The sequence below is a fragment of the Cervus canadensis genome, chromosome X (assembly GCF_019320065.1).
Source record: "Cervus canadensis isolate Bull #8, Minnesota chromosome X, ASM1932006v1, whole genome shotgun sequence".
In the NCBI taxonomy this organism is placed as follows: domain Eukaryota; kingdom Metazoa; phylum Chordata; class Mammalia; order Artiodactyla; family Cervidae; genus Cervus; species Cervus canadensis.
The window spans coordinates 26,910,311-26,930,225 of NC_057419.1; the positions used below are offsets into that span (position 1 = coordinate 26,910,311).

Consider the following 19,915-nt stretch of genomic DNA (forward strand, 5'->3'; position numbering starts at 1 on the left):
CAAAATGTTTTTAAAACTCAGTACCAAACTGCCAATGACCATTTAACTAAGCTTTTAGGAAGGCTCTGGGTTCTCCAGCCTCCCAGTTGGCATCTTTTATCTAAATTACTTCATTTTTCAGGTATGTTTAGCATTTAGTCATCCTATAATAAAAAGAACCCTTATGAGAAAAAAAAACCACTCCTGTTTCAATGCTATTTTTTCATCAGAAGATTTTAATTTAATGCTCCTCTGCTTATTCCTCACAAGTAAAAGTAGTCCAAGAGTGATGTCATGGAAAACAGCTTCCCTAGCCTTTAGAGATTGGATCCAGTGAGAATTCTAGGAAAAGCCTCTACTGGGGAATAAAACCCCAAATCTTCTAAGTTACTTTCTAACATGAAATCATCAATACTATGTTAACATCTTAGTTTTACACAAGAAGTAAACAACTAAACTGAACCTTCTAGAAGGTCTTGATGTTATGATACGGATTTCCTGTAAATCTTTTAAGTGATGCAGAATCATTAACTAAATTCAATGATCTTATCAGAGACGAAGAATAAATCTTCTATTCGTTTCTATCTGCTTCAATGATTCAGCCAGATGAATTTTAAAGGGCTTATATTAAAAACAAAAAGTCTGCGGAAATATCTTGCCTTTTCTAGTTTCTTTATTCCAAAGTTAAAATTTTTAATTCTGAAAAGGCCTCCCACTTTCTGACCAGCAGCAGTATGTATGTATGTGTATGTATCTGTGTATACACACATACACATGACAAAGATGAAACTATCAGAGTTTCTCCAGTGACTCCTAGACAACAATAATAAATAATATTTATCTCCTAATTCCTGCCCCTTGTTCACCCTGTCCCAGACACACCAGCCTCTTTGCTGCTTCTTGAAAACCAGTCACACACCCACCTTAAAGCCCCTAAAATTGGCGTTCCCTCTGACTGGATCACTAATCCCAACATACATGGCTCCCTTTAGGTCTTTACTCCAGTGTTTTATCTTGGTGAGGCATCTCCCTGCAACCCTTCTTTAAAAGAGAAAACCATCCACCCACCCTATGCAACAGAAAATCTTCCCTTTCCTTTTCTGTTTTATTTTTCTACACAGTATAGTAAATGAGATACAGGCTATATTTCTTATTCAGTTTATTTTTCTGTTGTTTCTTTTCTTTTTTTGCTTTGTATTCTCTGTTGTATTCCCAGAACCTTTCTAGGAACGCTGCTTGGCACATAAGAAGTGCTTAATAAATACTTGTAGGATGAATAGATAAGTTTAACTCTCACAACCCTCCATGTTCTGTAACCATCCCTGATTTAGAGATGAGAAAAATCAAAACTCATGGAGGTTAAGTAACTTGCCCAAGGCTATGATACCTAATAAGATGGGGCCAGTCTGACTTCAGAGCCTTGGAGTTTAACCACTATCCTGCAATCTTTCACCAATAACTGCCTTTCATGTCGCTTCAGTAAAAAACAACAAAAAACACCACATCAGGACTTCCCTGGAGGCGCACTGGTTAAGACTCCGCGCTTCCAATGCAGGGGGTGCAGGTTCGATCCCTGGTCTGAGAACTAGGATTCCACATGCAGTGTGGCATGATCAAAATTTTTTTTAAATTGCGGGGGGGGGGGGGGGGGGGGGGGGGGAAGTCCACACGGGCTGAAAGTGAAAGTCGATCACTCGCATCCGACTCTCTGCGACCCCATGGACTGAATTCTCCAGGCCAGAATACTGGAGTGGGTAGCCTTTTCCTTCTTCAGGGGATTTTCCAAACCCAGGGATCGTACCTAAGTCTTCCGCATTGCAGGCGGATTCTTTACCAGCTGAGCCACAATGCAAGCCCAAGAACACTGGAACGGGTAGTCTATCCCTTCTCCAGCGGATCTTCCCCACCCAGGAATCGAACCGGGGTCTCCTGCATTGCAGGCGAATTCTTTACCAACTGAGCTATCAGGGAAGCCCACACGGACTACAGCATTCCAATTCAAAGGGAATATATTCTAATAAATTAATCCAACCCTTCCTAAGCTACAGATTCATTCTCCTCACAGTTTACGTTTTTCACTCTCAAAACATTTAAAATAGGAAAAAGCAAATTTGACAACTGACTTGCTACATAATTTGGGGAGCCCAAGGCAAAATGAAAATGCGGGACCCCTTGTTCAAAAGCTGGAAAAAAGTGTCATTAAAGGTACTAAACTATTTTTTTAAAAAGTACTAAAGTATAAAGCTTTCTCCTTTCTTCTGAGGTCTCTCTCGACATATCATGGTGTTCTTTTAATTTGCTGTTTAATGCATTCTAAGTAAAGATAAATCAGAAATTTACATTATTATGAATTTTACTGTTCACCTTTATATTGTACAATACCAGTTTTACGCACTGATTATTAAACCAAGTTTGGGGTTCTTCTGGACAACCATGAAGCCACACCAGTCCTGGTTCCAAAATTTTAGCCCCAGGTAACCCAGATCAAGGCAAAGAGATGGCCAAACTTTGAAATTCCCAATAAAGCAATGATTTGCCAAAATTTTATCTTCAGGACAAGCAGTAAGTCCAACGTATAAAAGCTAGCACATTAAAGTAGGCTCCTCCTTTTGCTAATTTAATCCTGCCGCCTTATATTATTCTGCCTTTTTTAAAAAAACAAAAGCATATTCAGAAAGACAATCGGTATGGAATATAAATTTAATAAAACATTTCAGAAAAAAAACTCAGAAAACCCATTTATTAGCTAAAACTAACTATATATTTTAAAAAGCTTCTCTTTCACTTTTTATGACCCATTTTAAAAAGCCAGACCATATATTTTTAATGTGTCAAATAAGAATGATCCCATACTGTTACACATATATAAATTTTGATAAAAAAATTCCGATTTTCAACCCACAAGTATTTATGGCTTATGTATTTCATTATCTCCCCCAAGCTAATCAGCAATAAAAAGTGCAAATTAACATCCCTTACCATAAAAAAACTGATTCTAAGCACCAACTAAGTGTGGTGATGAATAAAAAAAGAATTAAATTACATAAACACTACATTAAGTGTCAAAAAGCTGAGATTTTTCTATACATTTCTAGATCTATTAGTTACAGAAATCCGAATGCATGTATAAGCTCTCCAAAAACAATTTTCAAATTAGTAGAGATATTCAGGCATCTTGTTTCCTAGATATGAAAAATAAGCAGTAAAAATAAAGGTATATATCTTAACAGCATTTTCCAAATGACAATTTTATCAAGATATTAATCTTGAAAAGAAAAATGTAAATTCGAAAAATAGAAAAGACTCAACAAATGCAAGGTGTTTAATATTCCGAGTAAGCAAAAGGGCATAAGCGGCCTAGAAAAATGAAAAGCAAAGCACCTCAGAAACGTTAAATTTGAATTAAAGAATACCGTTATTTAAATAAGCAGTTAGCATTTCGGAGGAAGAAGGCCAAGCAACGTGACTATATCTAATCGATTCAGAGCAGTGCTTTACTAATTTCCGTCCTTATCGCTTATACTTATAATATAGGAAAAAAGAGGCAGCAACAGTTAGCCACTACAACATTCACCACTCTGGCAAAGGTTACTTTAAAAATTGCCTTGCATTTTTACAACACTTTACAGCTACGGATTATTTTCACATATATGACCTCATACAGTCCTCACTCCCCTGTGATGTGGCTATTACCGACTCGATTTCATAGATAAGAAACCGAGGTTCGGTAAGCTATTTTCTCAGAGTCACCTAGTCGAACCCAGACCTTCTGATTCCGCGTTTTATGCCTCGCATTTCGCATAGTTCTATTTCAGGCAAAAATAGCATTTTTAAAGGGAAGGAGCAGGATAGGGAGAAAATAATCATGGTACCTGCAGCTGTGTGCTGCAAAAAATGGCTGAATTATGCTTCTTCCTTTTTTTTTTTTTCTCCTTGGGAAAAAAAATAAGATTTCAAACAATCTAAGTAAACTCAAAGACAAATTAGATCCCGGCGTCAACCAAATGTGCGACTGGGGTCAGTGCAGAGGGGCTATCGAATCCGAGCCTAGCGCGGAGCCGCGGACGAAGCCCGGGCTCCCGCAGGCCGGAGGGCCAGGGGCGGCTACGCACCTCGGGGGTCTGTCCAGCCTCTAGTGGACGGCAGTCTGCATCAGGAAGAAGCGGGCCAACGGGCCGGACGGTGGGCGGTCGGGCGCCGGGACGGCACTCGGCAGGCTCCTCGAACGTCTACAAGAAGCCGATCCCGGGCCGAGCCGGGGCGCTCTGGCGGGGGGCGAGACTGCGCGCCTGCGGCCCCCACGAAACCAGTCCTGGGAAAGAAGACAGCACTGAGGAGAGATTCGAGACAGTCGGGCGAGGCGGAGCGGCGTCGGGGCCGGGGCCGGCCTTGCCAACGCCAGGGGCTTCGCAGCGCCCGGCGGGGTTCGGCGGGAGGGCCGACGCGGGGCCTCGGGCGGAGAGAGGGGCTGGGGGGCCGCGGTTAGCAGAAGCACCGGCGGTGAAGACGTCGACGACGGCGTCTCCGGGCTTCTGCCCCAGAGCGCGCGGAGCCTCAGGATCACCCACGCCGGGGGTGGAGGAAGGCGGGAAAGGGGCGGGAAAAGGGAGGAGCTTGCGGGGCCACGAGCCAGGGGCCGCTCCGGGCCGCGCGCCCCCTGCGGGCCGCGGGAGCCGCCCGGGGCCCGCCCAGGGAGGCGGGGCCCGCCGGCAGGGGGCCCCGTGCGCCGTCGTACAACGCGGAAGCCTGCCACGCGGGTAGGGCGGTCGAAGGGTGGGGAGCCGGGAGTTGGAACGCAGGCCCGGGAGGCACCCTCGGCCCCCGCCGGCGCCTCGAGGGGGCCCGCGCGCGGGCAGCGGCCTGGAGGGTGTTTACCTTCCCCCTGGTCGAGCGCCAATGCCGCCATCTTTCAGCCAGCGCGCGTCACTTCCGGCGCCGCGGGAGCGGGAGCGGGTGTGGGAGCGGGATGGGGGCAGGGCTGTCCCACGCCCGCGGGGCCCCACGTTCTACCCGCCGCGCCAGCGGGCCTCACGGAGGGAATAAAGCGGGTCGGCGCTGAGGCCGTGGGCCCGGCCCAACGCGGCTTTGCCGTCGGGGCTGCGAACTCTCGGCAGTGGCCCACTAACCTCGCCGCGGTCCCACTTCACTTGCACGAGCGGTGGGCTCGAGCTACTGTGGTGCGCCCACCGTCCACAAGTTGAGGGTTAGGAAACCCGGAAAATGCCTTTTTGCGTCTTGCACACGGTGGGGGTGGGGGACTCAGGGATGATATGGAGGGTGCTTTGCGGTATCTACCTGTGTTATAAACGTGACTACATCTGCGCCAAATGACATCATTGTTTTCAAGGCAACTTGCAGCGGACTGTTGCGTCATAGTTCCACTTGGCTAGTTGCACAACAGTTACACGGTTCAGAAGTACATTTCCCAGAGGTGAGAAAATTCATAGAAGCCGGCATGTCTGCACCACACAGAAATGCCGGATCTAAAAATGCTGTTCTGTTTCTATTTGCGTCAAAATAGAAGGCAAGAACGAACATTCAGAGAGCAGTGATTTTAAGGTTGTTGTTCGTTTCTGACAAATCGGCTCTAGAGGTGTAGCTCATGCTTTTTACATACCGCCTTCTCTTGATTTAATAATTTAAAACTGCATTACAGGACTGTTTTGTAAATTTATTGTTGTGAAATCTCTTATGTGGGAAAAGTGTAGATGACAGAAAAACACAGTTGGAAGCCAGTGGTTCTACAGTTAATCTTAACTCATCCATTGCCCATATCTGATCCTAAACAGAAATTTCTCTTACCCCCACCCCCCGCCGCCATTTTCTCTTCAGATCAATAAATATCCCGAAGAAGTCACAGTGAGATGTATGGCTGAAAGCGATCATTAATCTCTTTCTAGCAAACTTGAATATGTCATGTTTCCCAAGAGGCCAGAATAGCACATGGTGTACCATTTTGCTGAAGTAGTCTACTTCGTGGGAAAAAATAAGAGAATCACTCTCATCTTTTGAAAATAGGGAAATACGCGTCCCTTTTCCAATTTAAAGTATAAAACCAGTTTTTAAAAACTGTAAGTCATAAAATAACTTTAAAACGGCATAGATTCAACTTTGCACATCCAAAAGCGCTGGATTTTGATTTTTGCACATTAGCTAACAGACATACATTTTAAACTATGCATTACGGAGTCGCACTGACCTGTCGGAGAGAGACTTCTGTTCCTTATTCAAGCGGGAACTGAAATGTATCTGTATTCTGAGTAGCAGGTGTCCATATAACTGCAGTGGGTGACATCATGAGCTGTTGTCTTCCACACACTCCTTTTTTTTTTTTAAGATTTATTTATTTATTTTTGGCTGTGCTGGGTCTTCTTTGTCGCGTGGGCTTTCTCTAGTTTCGGCAAGCGGGGGCTACTCTTCCTTGCATATACAGGCTTTTCATTGCAATGGCCTCTCTTGTGGAGCATCCGCCCTAGGGCGCAGGGGCTTCAGTAGCTGATGTGTTCTTGGCCTCTAGAGCACAGGCTCAGTAGTTGTGGCATATGGGCTTAGTTGCTCTGAGGTATGTGGGATCTTCAGGGACCAGGGACCGAACCTGTATCTCTTGCACTGCAAGGCAGATTCTTAACCACTGGATCAGCAGGGAAGCCCCATCAGTACAGTCCTTATTATGATATTTCATGGTTTCATTTGTGAAATTTCATCAAGTCCAAAATGTGTATGTGTATAGTTTCTGAAACTGAGTCATGTCTTTCCACCAATCTTTATATTTACTATGTAGAGCCCACCCCTGGGGGGAAAAAAGGTTATCTTCACTCACAGATGCCTCCCTCACTACCACTTTTTAAAATGTGTTTTTTTAAAAAAAATAAAATGTGTTTTTAAACAAAATTTAAAAAAAAAAGAAGCATAATACATTTTAAAAAGTGAGTGTTTTATGGAAAGGTCTTGGTATAATAAGAAGCATTCCGCTTCTAAGAGACCAACCAAAGTAAAACCACATCTTTTAAATTAACTCCTCCAGGTAATTCCTGTCTTCAGTTCTTTCTCTCACTGGAAAGTAATAGGAGCTCCTGAATGCCTTGAGGGCATCTTTCACACTGATAGAGCCCCATGGGGGAAGTGAAAGCTGCTTTTCCTAGCCGGCTGGCTTACTTTGTAAGAATACAGTCCTCAAACCAGGTATCTAGCAGTCCCGAAGCATGCTAGAGGCTTGGGGCTGGGAGTGGTAGGGAAGTTGGAAGGAAGTTCCCAGCCAGGGATTCTGAGGATTTAGGATACTGTATATCCACTACAACCCCTCCTCTCCATCATTTTTTAAAGGGTCTTTTAATTTTTATTTACTTATTTGGCTGTGCTGGTCTTAGTTGCGGCTTGAGGGATCTCCGTTGTGGCATGCGGGATCTTTAGCTGCGGCATGTAAACTCTTAGTCACCACGTGTGAGATCTGGTTCCCTGTTGTTCAGTTACTCAGTTGTGTCTGACTCTTTGCAACCCCATGGCCTGCAGCACTCCAGGTTTCCCTGTCCTTCACCATATCCCGTAGTTTGCTCAAACTCATGTCCATTGAGTTAGTGATGCCATCCAACCATCTTGTCCTCTGTCAGCCACTTTTCCTCTTGCCCTCAATCTTTCCCAGCATCAGGGTCTTTTCTAATGAGTCGGCTCTTCACATCAGGTGGCCTAAGTATTGGAGTTTCAACGTCAGCATCAGTCCTTCCAGTGAATGTTCAGGACTGATTTCCTTTATGATTGACTGGTTTGATCAAAGGGACTCTCAAGAGTCTTCTCTAACACAGTTTGAAAGCATCAATTTTTCAGTGCCCAGCCTTCTTTATGGTCCAACTATCACATCCATACATGACTACTGGCAAATCGATAGCTTTGACTATATGGACCTTTACTGGCAAAGTAATGTCTCTGATTTTTAATACGCTGTCTAGGTTTGTCATAGATTTCCTTCCAAGGAGCAATTGTCTTTTAATTTCATGGCTGCAGTCACCATCCACAGTGATTTTGGAGCCCACAAAAATAAAATCTGTCACGGTTGCCGTTGTTTCCCCATCTATTTGCTGTGAGGTGATGGGACTGGATGCCATGATCTTAGTTTTTTTAATGTTGAGCTTTAAGCCAGCTTTTTCACTCTCCTCTTTCACCTTCATCAAGAGGCTGTTTAGTTCCTCTTCCCTTTCTGCCATAGGGGTAGTGTCATCTGCATATCTGAGGTTATTGATATATCTCCTGGCAATCTTGATTCCAGCTTGAGCTTCCTCCAGCCCAGCATTTCTCGTGATGTACTCTGCATAGAAGTTAAATAAGCAGGGTGACAATATACAGCCTTCAGGTACTCCTTTCCCGATTTGGAACCAGTCTGTTGTTCCATGTCCGGTTCTGACTGTTACTTCTTGACCTGCATACAGGTTTCTCAGGAGAGAGGTAAGATGGTCTGGTATTCTATCTCTTTAAGAATGTTTCATAGTTTGTTGTGATCCACATAATTGAAAGCTTTATCATAGTCAGTGAAGCAGAAGTAGATGTTTTTCTGAAATCCTCTTGCTTTTTCTGTGATCTAATAGGTGTTGACAATTTGATCTCTGGTTCCTCTGCTTCTTCTAAATCCAGCTTGTGCATCTGGAATTTCTCAGTTCACATACTGTTGAAGCCTAGCCCTTGAAGGATTTTGAGCATTACCTTGCTAGCATGTGAAATGAGTGCAATTGTATGGTAATATGGACATTGTTTGGCGTTGCCTTTCTTTGGGATTGGAATAAAAACTGACCTTTTTCCAGTACTGTGGCCACTGCTGAGTTTTCCAAATTTGCTGACATATTGAGTGCAGCACTTTTACAGCATCATCTTTTAGGATTTGAAATAGCTCAGCTGGAATTCTATCACTTCCACTAGCTTTGTTCATAGTGATGCTTCCTAAAGCCCACTTGACTTCGCAGTCCAAGGTATTTGGCTCTAGGTGACGGATCACACCACTGTGGTTATTCAGGTCATTAAGATCTTTTTGTAAAGTTCTTCTGTGTATTCTTGCCACCTCTTCATAATATCTTCTGCTTCTGTTAGGTCCTTACCGTTTCTATCCTTTATTGTGCCCATCTTTGCATGAAATGTCCCTTGGTGTCTCTAATTTTCTTGAAGAGATTTCTAGTCTTTCCCATTCTATTGTTTTCCTCTATTTCTTTGCATTGATCACTGAGGAAGGCTTTCTCATCTCTCCTTGCTATTCTTTGGAACTCTGCATTCAGATGGGTATATCTCTCCTTTTCTCCTTTGTCTGTCAATTCTCTTCTTTTCTCAGCTATTTGTAAGGCCTCCTCAGACAACCATTTTACATTTCTTTTTCTTGGGGATGGTTTTGATCACTGTCTCCTGTACAGTGTTACAAGCCTCCGTCGATAGTTCTTCAGGCACTCTGTCTATCAGATCTAATACCTTGAATCTATTTGTCACTTCCACTGTATAATCATAAGGGATTTGATTTAGGTCATACCTGAATGGTCTAGTTGTTTTCCCTACTTTCTTCAATTTCAGTCTGAATTTGGCAGTAAGGAGTTCATGATCTGAGCTGCAGTCAGCTCCTGGTCTTGCTTTTGCTGACTTTATAGAGCTTCTCCATCTTCGGCTGCAAAGAATATAATCAGTCTGATTTTGGTGTTGACCATCTGGTGATGTCCATGTGTAGAGTCATCTCTTGTGTTGTTAGAAGAGGGTGTTTGCTATGACCAGTGCGTTCTTTTGGCAAAACTCTGTTAGCCTTTGCCTTACTTCATTTTGTACTCCCAGGCCAAACTTGCCTGTTACTCCAGGTATCTCTTGACTTCCTACTTTTGCATTCCAGTCCCCTATGATGAAAAGGACATCTTTTTTTGGTGTTAGTTCTAGAAGGTCTTGTAGGTCCTCATAGAACTGTTCAACTTCAACTTCTTTGGCATTAGTGGTTGAGGCATAGACTTGGATTACTGTGTAATTGAATGGGTTGCCTTGGAAACAAACAGATCATTCTGTCAGTTTTGAGATTGCACCCAAGTACTGCATATAGTCTTGTTGACTATAAAGGCTACTCCATTTCTTCTAAGGGATTCTTTCCCACAGTAGTAGATATAATAGTAATCTGAATTAAAGAAGCCCATTCCTGTCCATTTTAGTTCACTGATTCCTAAAATGCCATTGTTCACTCTTGCCATCTCCTGTTTGACCACTTCCAATTTACCTTGATTCATGGATCTAACATTCCAGGTTTCTATGCAATATTTTTCTTTAGAGCATCAGACTTTACTTTCACCACCAGATACATATGCAACTGGGCGTTGTTTCTGCTTTGGCTCAGCCTCTTTGTTCCTTTTGCAGCTATTTCTCTGCTCTTCTCTAGTAGCATATTGGGCACCTACCAACCTGCAGAGTTCATCTTTCAGTGTCATATCTTTTTGCCTTTTCGTACTGTTCATGGGGATCTCAAGGCAAGAATGCTGAAGTGGTTTGCCATTCTCCCTGACCAGGGATCAAACCTAGGCCGTCTGCATTGGGAGCTCAGAGTTTTAGCCACTGGACCACCAGGGAAGTCCCTCCGTGTCTCTCTCTGTCTCTCTTTTTATTTAAATAAATTGAGGCTTTTCAGAAATCTAGAGTCTGCAGTAAATATCTTGGTAATCACTTTTCATGTAACTAACCTCCACCCCAGTCTCAGGGAATCAGAGTTACACCCTCAGGAAAACCTAATAAAGCTGCACATGTGTTTTCTTTCCTCTTGAAAACTTTTGCCAAGCACTCCATAGCTCTTCAGGGGTTCCCCTGAAGAGGTAACTTGTGAGATCCAGTCTATCTCAGTCCTTCAGGTCTCACCAGTATCCCCCAAATCCACACAAACTTCTTCTGTGGGTCCACACCAAGACCTGTACACTGACCCATTCAACAGGTTGGTGGCTCTTGCCCTGAGCATTATTTCCTGGTCACTATCCCAGATGAGTACTAAGTTGCTCAGTTGTGTCCCTTTACGATCCTATGGACAGTAGCCCACCAGGCTCCTCTGTCCATGGGATTCTCCAGGCAAGAATACTGGAGTGGGTTGCCATGCCCTCCTCCAGGGGATCTTCCCAACCCCGGGACTGAACCCTCCTCTCTTCTATCCCCTGCATTGGCAGGCGGATTCTTTACCACTAGGTACCCCTGGGAGGCCCTAACCCAGATGGAGCCTTTAACGTGCAATCTGAGGATCCCCAGATTTTCCAGCCTTGACAGTTTGTTGTTTTAACAGCCAAATAGAATAACTTGAATCTTTATGTTGTGTGACTAATAGGAAATTGGTGTTTTCATGAACGTTGGAGGACTCTGGTTAATGTTTCCCCATCTCGGTTATCACTGGTCAGCTGTCACTTGGAATGGCTCTCCTTACCTTCTCTCCTATTACTTCTGGCCTTCTGGTCTGTCACCACCTCTCCACATTTCTCCAAATCTCTCTTTGCACTTCATGATACACAAACTTTTTTTTTTTTTAGTTAATTTATTTATTTATTTTACTTTACAACATTGTATTGGTTTTTCCATACATTGACTTGACTCCACCATGGGTATACATGTGTTCCCCATCCTGAATCTCCCTCCCACCTCCCTCCCCATCCCATCCCCCTGGGTCATCCCAGTGCACCAGCCCCGAGCCTCCTGTATCATGCATCAAACCTGGACTGGCAATTCATTTCACATATGATAATTTGCATGTTTCAATGCCATTCTCCCATGTCATCCCGCCCTCACCCTCTCCCCCAGAGTCCAAAAGACTGTTCAATACATCTGTGTCTCTCTTGCTGTCTCACAGACAGGGTTATCATTACCATCTTTCTAAATTCCATATATATGCGTTAGTATACTGTATTGGTGTTTTTCTTTCTGGCTTACTTCACTCTGTATAATAGCCTCCAGTTTCATCCACCTCCTTAGAACTGATTCAAATGTATTCTTTTTAATGGCTGAGTGATATTCCATTGTGTATATGTACCACAGCTTCCTTATCCATTCATCTGCTGTTGGACATCTAGGTTGCTTCCATGTCCTGGCTATTATAAACAGTGCTGCGATGAACACTGGGGTACACGTGTCTCTTTCAATTCTGGTTTCCTCAGTGCATGACACACAAACTTAATTTTCCCTGCACTTCCCTAGGAAAGCAAAAGCCTAAAGCCTTCACAAAGAAACTTCAGTCTCTTTAAAAACAGGTCACAGGTTCTAGAAATGCTTGCACCTGGATGTTCTCTTTGATCATCTCAAAGTCAGATCTGGACTATTTGGTGTGAACCCATTGTTAAACATATCAGTAGTTTCTCCCATCTCTCTTCCCAAATCTCATGAGCCCCCAGACCCATCCCCTGGGCCCAGCCAGGAGAATACGAAATCCAGAAGGGTTGTGGACGCGAAAAGAGGCAAAGGCCCTTCCAAGGGCCCTCCCCTCATGAAACTGTGTCCAAAATGTTTACACGTGTGTCATTTCGCCAACATGGGGAGGCACCGCACCACCGAAAGGAAAATGAAGTGATAACATATATCTTTATAGTCAAGAAGACTCAACACTGTGATCCTTCCAGAAACCCAATGCTTCTTCATATTTCACTTCCATCCTTAAAGCCCTAGCAAACAATTCTCTACTGGCAGTTGTTAGAGGAACTGCTTTGCACCTGTGGTCAGCTAAAAAGGGTTCAAAACTATTCAGGTTTCGTTTCAGAGTCCCTAACACATGGTGTGGAGAAGGCAATGGCACCCCACTCCAGTACTCTTGCCTGGAAAATCCCATGGACGGAGGAGCCTGGTAGGCTGCAGTCCATGGGGTCGCTAGGAGTCGGACAGGACTGAGCGACTTCACTTTCGCTTTTCCCTTTCATGCGCTGGAGAAGGAAATGGCAACCCACTCCAGTGTTCTTGCCTGGAGGATCCCAGGGACGGCGGAGCCTGGTGGGCTGCCGTCTATGGGGTCGCACAGAGTCAGACACGACTGAAGCGACTTAGCAGCAGCAGCAGCAACACATGGCGACAGGTTTAGACAGCATGGGGTGCTGTGTGTGCAATCACAAATGAGAAGATGCAGTCTAGGGTTCAGCGGGTCAAGCAAGGCTACTCAGAGGCAGTGATTGCTAAGTACCGTCCAAAGGGAAGGAGGAAAGGGGAAAAGGAAATGGGTAAAGGACACCCATAGGGCAGTGCCTTCCAGGCCTGAAAGAGTCAGCCAGGTACCTTTATTTACAGAACCGCCAAAAATTTAGTAGAGTCACAGTAGGACATGAAGGGGAGAGGGAAAAGAAGCAAAACTCAGGAAGGCTGGCATGTGTAGACCTTGGCAGTCAGGGCTTCTCCCCTCCTGTGTCACCTCTTAGCTCATGCTGTCTGCACTGTATTATGTTATTATGTGTCCTCAGTTAGTCAGTCATGTCCAACTCTTTGCGACCGCATGGACTGTAGCCCACCAGGCTCCTCTGTCCATGGAATTTTCCAGGCAAGAGTGCTGGAGTGGGTTGCCATTTCCTTCTCCCGGGGATCTTCCTGATCCAGGGAACAAACCCATGTCTCTTGGGTCTCCTATATTGGCAGGCAGATTCTTTACCAACTGAGCCACCTGGGAAGACCATTATGTTATTATACTAATTAACATATTAAATGATCTTCACACTGTTGCATTTTTACTCGTAGTTAATTAAATAAATTGTTCACTTATAATCTACTATACTCATTTACTTATTCATGCCATAAATATTTATGAGTGCCTTTGTTGTTCGGTCTCTAAGTTGCATCCGACTCTTTATGACCTCATGGACTGCAGCTCGCCAGGCTTCCGTGTCCTTCACTATCTCCTGGAGTTTCCTCAGACTCATGTCCATTGAGTTAGTGATGCCATCTAACCATCTCCCTGGTGGCTCAGACGGTAAAGAGGCTGCCTGCAGTGCAGGAGATCTGAGTTCAATCCCTGGGTTGGGAAGATCCCCTGGAGAAGGAAATGGCAACCCACTCCAGTATCCTTGCCTGGAAAATTCCATGGACAGAGGAGTCTGGCAGGCTACAGTCCATGGAGTCACAGAGTCGGACACAACTGAGTGACTTGACTTTCTTTCTGACCGTCTTATCCTCTGTCACCCGCTTCTCCTCTCGGCCTCAATCTTTCCCAGCATCAGGATCTTCCAGTGAGTCAGCTCTTCACATCAGGTGTGCAAAAGTAGTGGAGCTTCAGCTTCAGCATCAGTCCTTCCAACAAATAGTCAGGGTTGATTTCCTTTAAGGTTGACTGGTTTGATCTCCTTTCTAGCCAAGGGACTCTCAAGAGTCTTCTTCAAGATCACAATTCAAAAGTATCAATTCTTCAGCACTTCTTTATGGTCCAACTTGGACATCTGTATGTGACTACTAGAAAAAAACCATAGCTTTGACTATATGTACCTTTGTTGGCAAAGTGATGTCTCTGCTTTTGAATACACTGTCTAAGTTTGTTATAGCTTTTCTTCCAATGAGCACTTTTAATTTTGTGGTTGCAGTCACCGTCCACAGTGGTTTTGGAGCCCAAGAAAATAAAGTCTGTCACTGTTTCCACTTTTACCCCTTCTATTTGCCATGAAGTGATGGGACTGGATGCCATGATCTTCATTTTTTTAATGTTGAGTTTTCAACCAGCTTTTTCACTCTCCTCTTTCACCTTCCTCAAGAGGCTCTTTAGTTCCTTTTTGCTTTCTGCCATTGAAGCATATAATATATAATATATGTATTAATATAAATATATATTATATACAAATATAAATATATAAACATAAATATATATTATATATAAATTTTATATATTTATATATAATTATATATAAAAATATATTTATATATATATAAAAATTAAATAAGCAGGTTGACAAAATACCGCCTTGAGGTACTTCTTTCCCAATTTTGAACCAGTCCGTTCCATGTCCAGTTCTAACTGTTTCTTCTTGTCCTGCATACAGATTTCTCAGGAGACAGGTAAGATGGTCTGGCGTTCCCATCTCTTTAAAAGTTTTCCACAGTTTGTTGTGATCCACACAGTCAAAGGCTTTAGTATAGTCAATAAAGCAGAAATAGATTTTTTTTAATTCCCTTGCTTTTTCTATGATCCAGAAGATGTTAGCAGTTTGATCTCTGGTTCCTCTGCCTTTTCTAAATCCAGCTTGAACATCTGGAAGTTCTCAGTTCGCGTACTATTGAAGCCTAGCCCTTAAAGGATTTTGAGCATCACCTTGCTAGCATGTGAAATGAGGACAATTGTATGGTAGTATGGGTGTTGTTTGGCATTGCCTTTCTTTGGGATTGGAATAAAAACTGACCTTTCCAGTACTGTGGCCACTGCTGAGTTTTCCAAATTTGCTGGCATATTGAGTGCAGCACTTTTACAGCATCATCTTTTAGGATTTGAAATAGCTCAGCTGGAATTCCATCACCTCCACTAGCTTTGTTTGTAGTGATGCTTCCTGAGGCCCACTTGACTTCACACTCCAGAATGTCTGGCTCTGGGTGAGTAGCCACATCATCGTGGTTATCTGGGTCATTAAGACCTTTTGTGTACAGTTCTTCTGTGTATGAGTGCCTACTATATACAAAGTCCTGTTCTAAGCACTGCAGTTCTATCAGTGACACATGCATGAAAATGCTTACCCTCTTATAGACTACATAAGTCAGGCAATAAACAAATAAGCAAATTATAATTATACGATCTCTTAGAATGTGACCATACAGGAAATAACAGAGCAGGATAAAGAGATGAGGGGTGTCAAGGAGGAGAGGTGTTTCCTTTTTAACTAGGATGATTGGATAGTCATTTTAGCCTTGACTTGAAGGAGATAAGGGACCAGGCTGTGTAAAGCCTTTTTGGTCATTATAAAGTCTTTGGTCTTTTGAGAAATTACGAACCACTGGAAAGTTTTGAGAAGAGGAGTAATATGATTAATACTCAGGCTGTTGTGTGAAAAATAGAACTTAGGCGTAATGTAATATTCAATGTGACAACTATAGTTAACACTGTTGTATCGTATATTTGAAAGTTACTTAAAGAATAGATTCTAAAAGTTCTCATCACAAGGGAAAAAGTATTTTTTTCTTTTTTCCCCCTTATATCTGTATGAGGTGATGGGTGTTAAACTAGACTTACTGTGGTAATCATTTCACAATATATGTAAGTCAAGTCATTATCCTGTATACTTTAAACTTATATAGTGCTGTAAGTCAGTTACATCTCAATAAAACGGAAAGGGGGGAGAAACACTGGAAGATAACACACACACACACAAAGTGGTCAGTTAAAAAAAGAATTAGGCAAACAAGTGTGGAAGCAGGGAGATAGGTAAGGAGAGTATTCTAACAATGGAGTGAAGTGGGAGCCACAGTGGAGACATGAGAACTGACCAGACTCTGTAAATGTTCTTGAAGGTGGAGCCAACAGAATTTCCTGGATGTAGGGACAAAGGAAAAAGAGGTTGCAAAGAAGGGTGAAATTTTCATTTCCTGACATCTGGAAGACTTCAAGAAAGAGCAGGTTTGAAGGGAATGGGGGAGAAAGGAGAAGGTGCAAGGAGTAGAACCTGGGGCATGCCAAGGGTAGGGAGCTATCCAGGAGAACTTTGGGATCTGGTCTCGGAGACCAAAGTGTGGTACACTGCGAGCTATAGAGACAGGTACCATAAATTGCTAAACGTCCACCATCAAGTACAGTGAATGTTGCCATTTTTAAATTAATTTTTGTTGTAGCAGTTGATTTACAATGTTGTGTTCATTTCTGCTGTACAGCAAAATGAATCTGTTATACATATATTCACTCTTTTTTAGATTCTTTTCCCATACTGGTCATTACAGGGTATTGACTAGAGCTCCCTGTGCTATACAGTAGGTTCTTTTAGTTATCTCTTTTATATATAGTCATGTGTGTGTATCAACCCCAATCTCCCAGTTTATCCCTGTCTCCTCCTTCAAACCCCCTTGGGAACTGTAAGTTTGTTTTCCACATTTGTGACTCTATTTCTATTTTGTAAATAAGTTCATTTGTACCATTCCACATATAAGCAATTGATCTCGTGATATTTGTCTTTTTCTGTCTGACCTACTTCACTCATTATGACAATCTCTAGGTCCATTTTAACTGAACATATTTACCTTGAAATACAGTGTTGACAAGGCCCTCTTGAAAATGAAAACATGAAAAAGAATAAACTTTTCAAAAAAATTAATCACTTTTGTGTTCCTTACAAACCAGTGAAAAATAACACTGTTTCAGAAGCCTCAGCATGGAAGCCAAATATTCATGACGTGTTTGGGAGATTACCAAGGGACTGAGGGGAAATAGAGCAAGGTCTGGGGTCTGGAGCACCAGGAGTCATCCAGGCAAAGGTAGAGAGTAGCCAGGGAGATGAGTAAAAACAAAGAGTGTGATATGCTAGTCTAGCTAGAAAAGTACTGTAACTTGTTAAACATCCACTATCAAGCAAAGATAAAATTAATGTCATCATTTTAATGAAATGTATTTACTTTGAAACACAGTACAGGCAATGCCTCTTTGTAAATGAAAATGTTAAAAAGAACGAACCCTTTTCCTAAAGTTAATCTTTTTTATCTTCTTTATGAATCAGTGAAAAGCAGCAGTATACTTCAGAAGCCTCAGGATACAAGCCACATATTCACCAGTCCTGCATTTCAGTAGATGTGCATACACACACACACACACACACACACACACATTCACGTCCGAAGTGTGAGCAGCCGAGTTGAGTGAGTGGGAGCAATGAAAAGCTGCTACATGGTGTTCGCTTGATGAAAGAAGTGAAGAAAAGTCTCCAGTAATGACTGTTGCCAGAAGCACAGCTTTAGGGTTTGGGGACTGTGGTTAAGGATAGAGACGAGATTGAATCTCGGCTCTGAGGTTATTTATTGGTTCTAAGTTCTTTGGGAAAAAAAAAAACCAACAGCGATTGCATAGCTGTCTCAGGACAAAATATCTTTGTCCATACAGGGCACGTAGGGACTTGAGTAAGTTAGTTTGGCCTCTTCTGCTTGGGGCGGGGGTAGCTGGAGTGGAAGCTGGTGAACAACCAGGACCTAGGCCTGGCTGAGAGGAAGGCTGAGAGTCCCACTGTCCTGGAAGCGTGACCGGGGAGGGCCATTTAGGTGGGGCTAGATGGCCCTCTGGGAATGGAAGTCTCAAGGTCAAGAGGATGGTGGTTCTCTTCAAACTTACCTACAGATTTAAAACAATCCCCTGAAGTAAGAAATGGCAACCCTCTCCAGTATTCTTGCCTGGAGAATTCCATAGACCAAGAAGCCTGACAGGCTACACAGTCCATGGGGTCACAGGGTCAGACTCAACTGAGACACACACACACAGCAATTCCTATCAGAAGTATTCTCCTTATACAAGCAAACAACATGTGCTTGTGGCATTTGGGTCAGCTTCACCAGACAGCCATGCAGGAGACTTGCAGCATGATACTTCAACATGTGGGTTCTGGGTCTGACTGCGTGGATTCAAATCCTAGCTCCCCCACTGCTTTGCTTAATGCCTTAGGGCAATTCATTTAAAAAAAAATTATTTTATATTGGAGTATAGTTGATTAACAATCTTGCATTAGTTTTAGATGTACAGAAAAGTGATTGGTTATACATAGACATGTATGTATTTCAAATTCTTTTCCCATCTAGGTTATTACCAGAATACTGGGCAGAGTTCCCTATGCTATACAATAGATCCTTGTTGATTATCTATTTTAAATATAGCAGTACATGTCACTTGTACCTTTCTATGTGATAGCACAAAGATGGAAGTGAAGATAAACAAGCAAATATTTAGAGGAAAGATATTGATCATTAGTAAGACGATGCTCAGTTCATACTGTGATTTCATTTCCTTTAACCGTTGCTCTAGTCAGTTACTCCAGGGTTCCTGACAAAGAAGGTCATGAATAAAATCTGGTATACATGACTTCTTAACACCTACCAAGTATTACTTGCTTACTTTTGTCAAATGTTTGATGTATTTACTCATTTACTCCTTTTTGAGGTCAGTACTATTTCTAGCCCTTTGTTACAGATTAAGTTGCTGACAGAGTAGCTAGTGCCTGGTGCATGCGTGCAGTTGTGTTTGACTTTTGCAACCCCATGGGCTGTAGCCCACCAGGCTCCTCCATCCATGGGATTTCCCAGGCAAGAATACTGGAATGGGTTGCCATTTCCTTCTCCAGGGGATCTTCCCAACCTAGGGGTCAAACTGACCTGTCTTACATTGGCAGGTGGATTCTTTACCACCTGCGCCATGTGGGAAGCCCAGAGTAGCTAGTACCTGATTTAAATTTACATAGATGGAAAATGAAGAAGTTAAAATTTGAACTGTTCTGATTTCAGAACCTGCTTGCTTACTACTGTCCATGCTGCCATAGAGGCCAGAAAATGTTTGTGGAAAAATAAATGTCATTGTACACATCAAAAACTTTTTTTTTCTCACCTTTCTAAGGATATAGAAAATTTCCAAGGGTAATTGTAAGGAACAAATGCAGAAATGACTGCAAACCACTCAGCACCATGCCCAGTACACAGTAATTATTACTAGGAAATATACGCTAAGAGTTTGGGGGGTATTTAGGAAGACGAGAGTTTCCAAAGGAATAAAAGGATATAATCCACCCCCAAAATAAAACAATCCCTATCAAAAACCCAGCAAACTTTATTGCAGGAACTGATGAGCTGATCCTGAAATTTACATGGAAATTCAAAGGGTCCAGGAGAGCCAAACCAGTTGTGAAAAAGAACATAGTTAAAAATGTACTATATGACTACAGAAGTCAAGACATTGTAGTACTGACATAAGAATAGACATGTACATCAATGGAACAGAACTGAGAGTCCAGAAATAAGCATTTTTATGGTCAAATTTATTTTTGACAAACATGCCAAGACAATT

At 42.8% G+C, this 19,915-nt stretch overlaps 1 protein-coding gene across 2 annotated transcripts in view; it reads right to left on the reverse strand.

Annotated features, from left to right (window-relative positions):
- The window catches only part of KLHL15 (kelch like family member 15), a 32,332-nt gene extending 27,431 nt beyond the window's left edge, over positions 1-4,901 (reverse strand). Inside the window, exons 1-2 of one of the 2 annotated variants that reach the window (XM_043458692.1) lie at positions 4,855-4,901; positions 4,092-4,291 (exon numbers count right to left, since the gene is read on the reverse strand). The gene's annotated coding sequence lies outside the window, so the exon portion shown is untranslated. Of the gene's footprint in view, positions 1-4,091; positions 4,527-4,854 lie in introns of those variants that run through there. The other variant, XM_043458691.1, reaches the window with a different exon arrangement.
- Between the last annotated feature and the right edge of the window lie 15,014 nt (positions 4,902-19,915).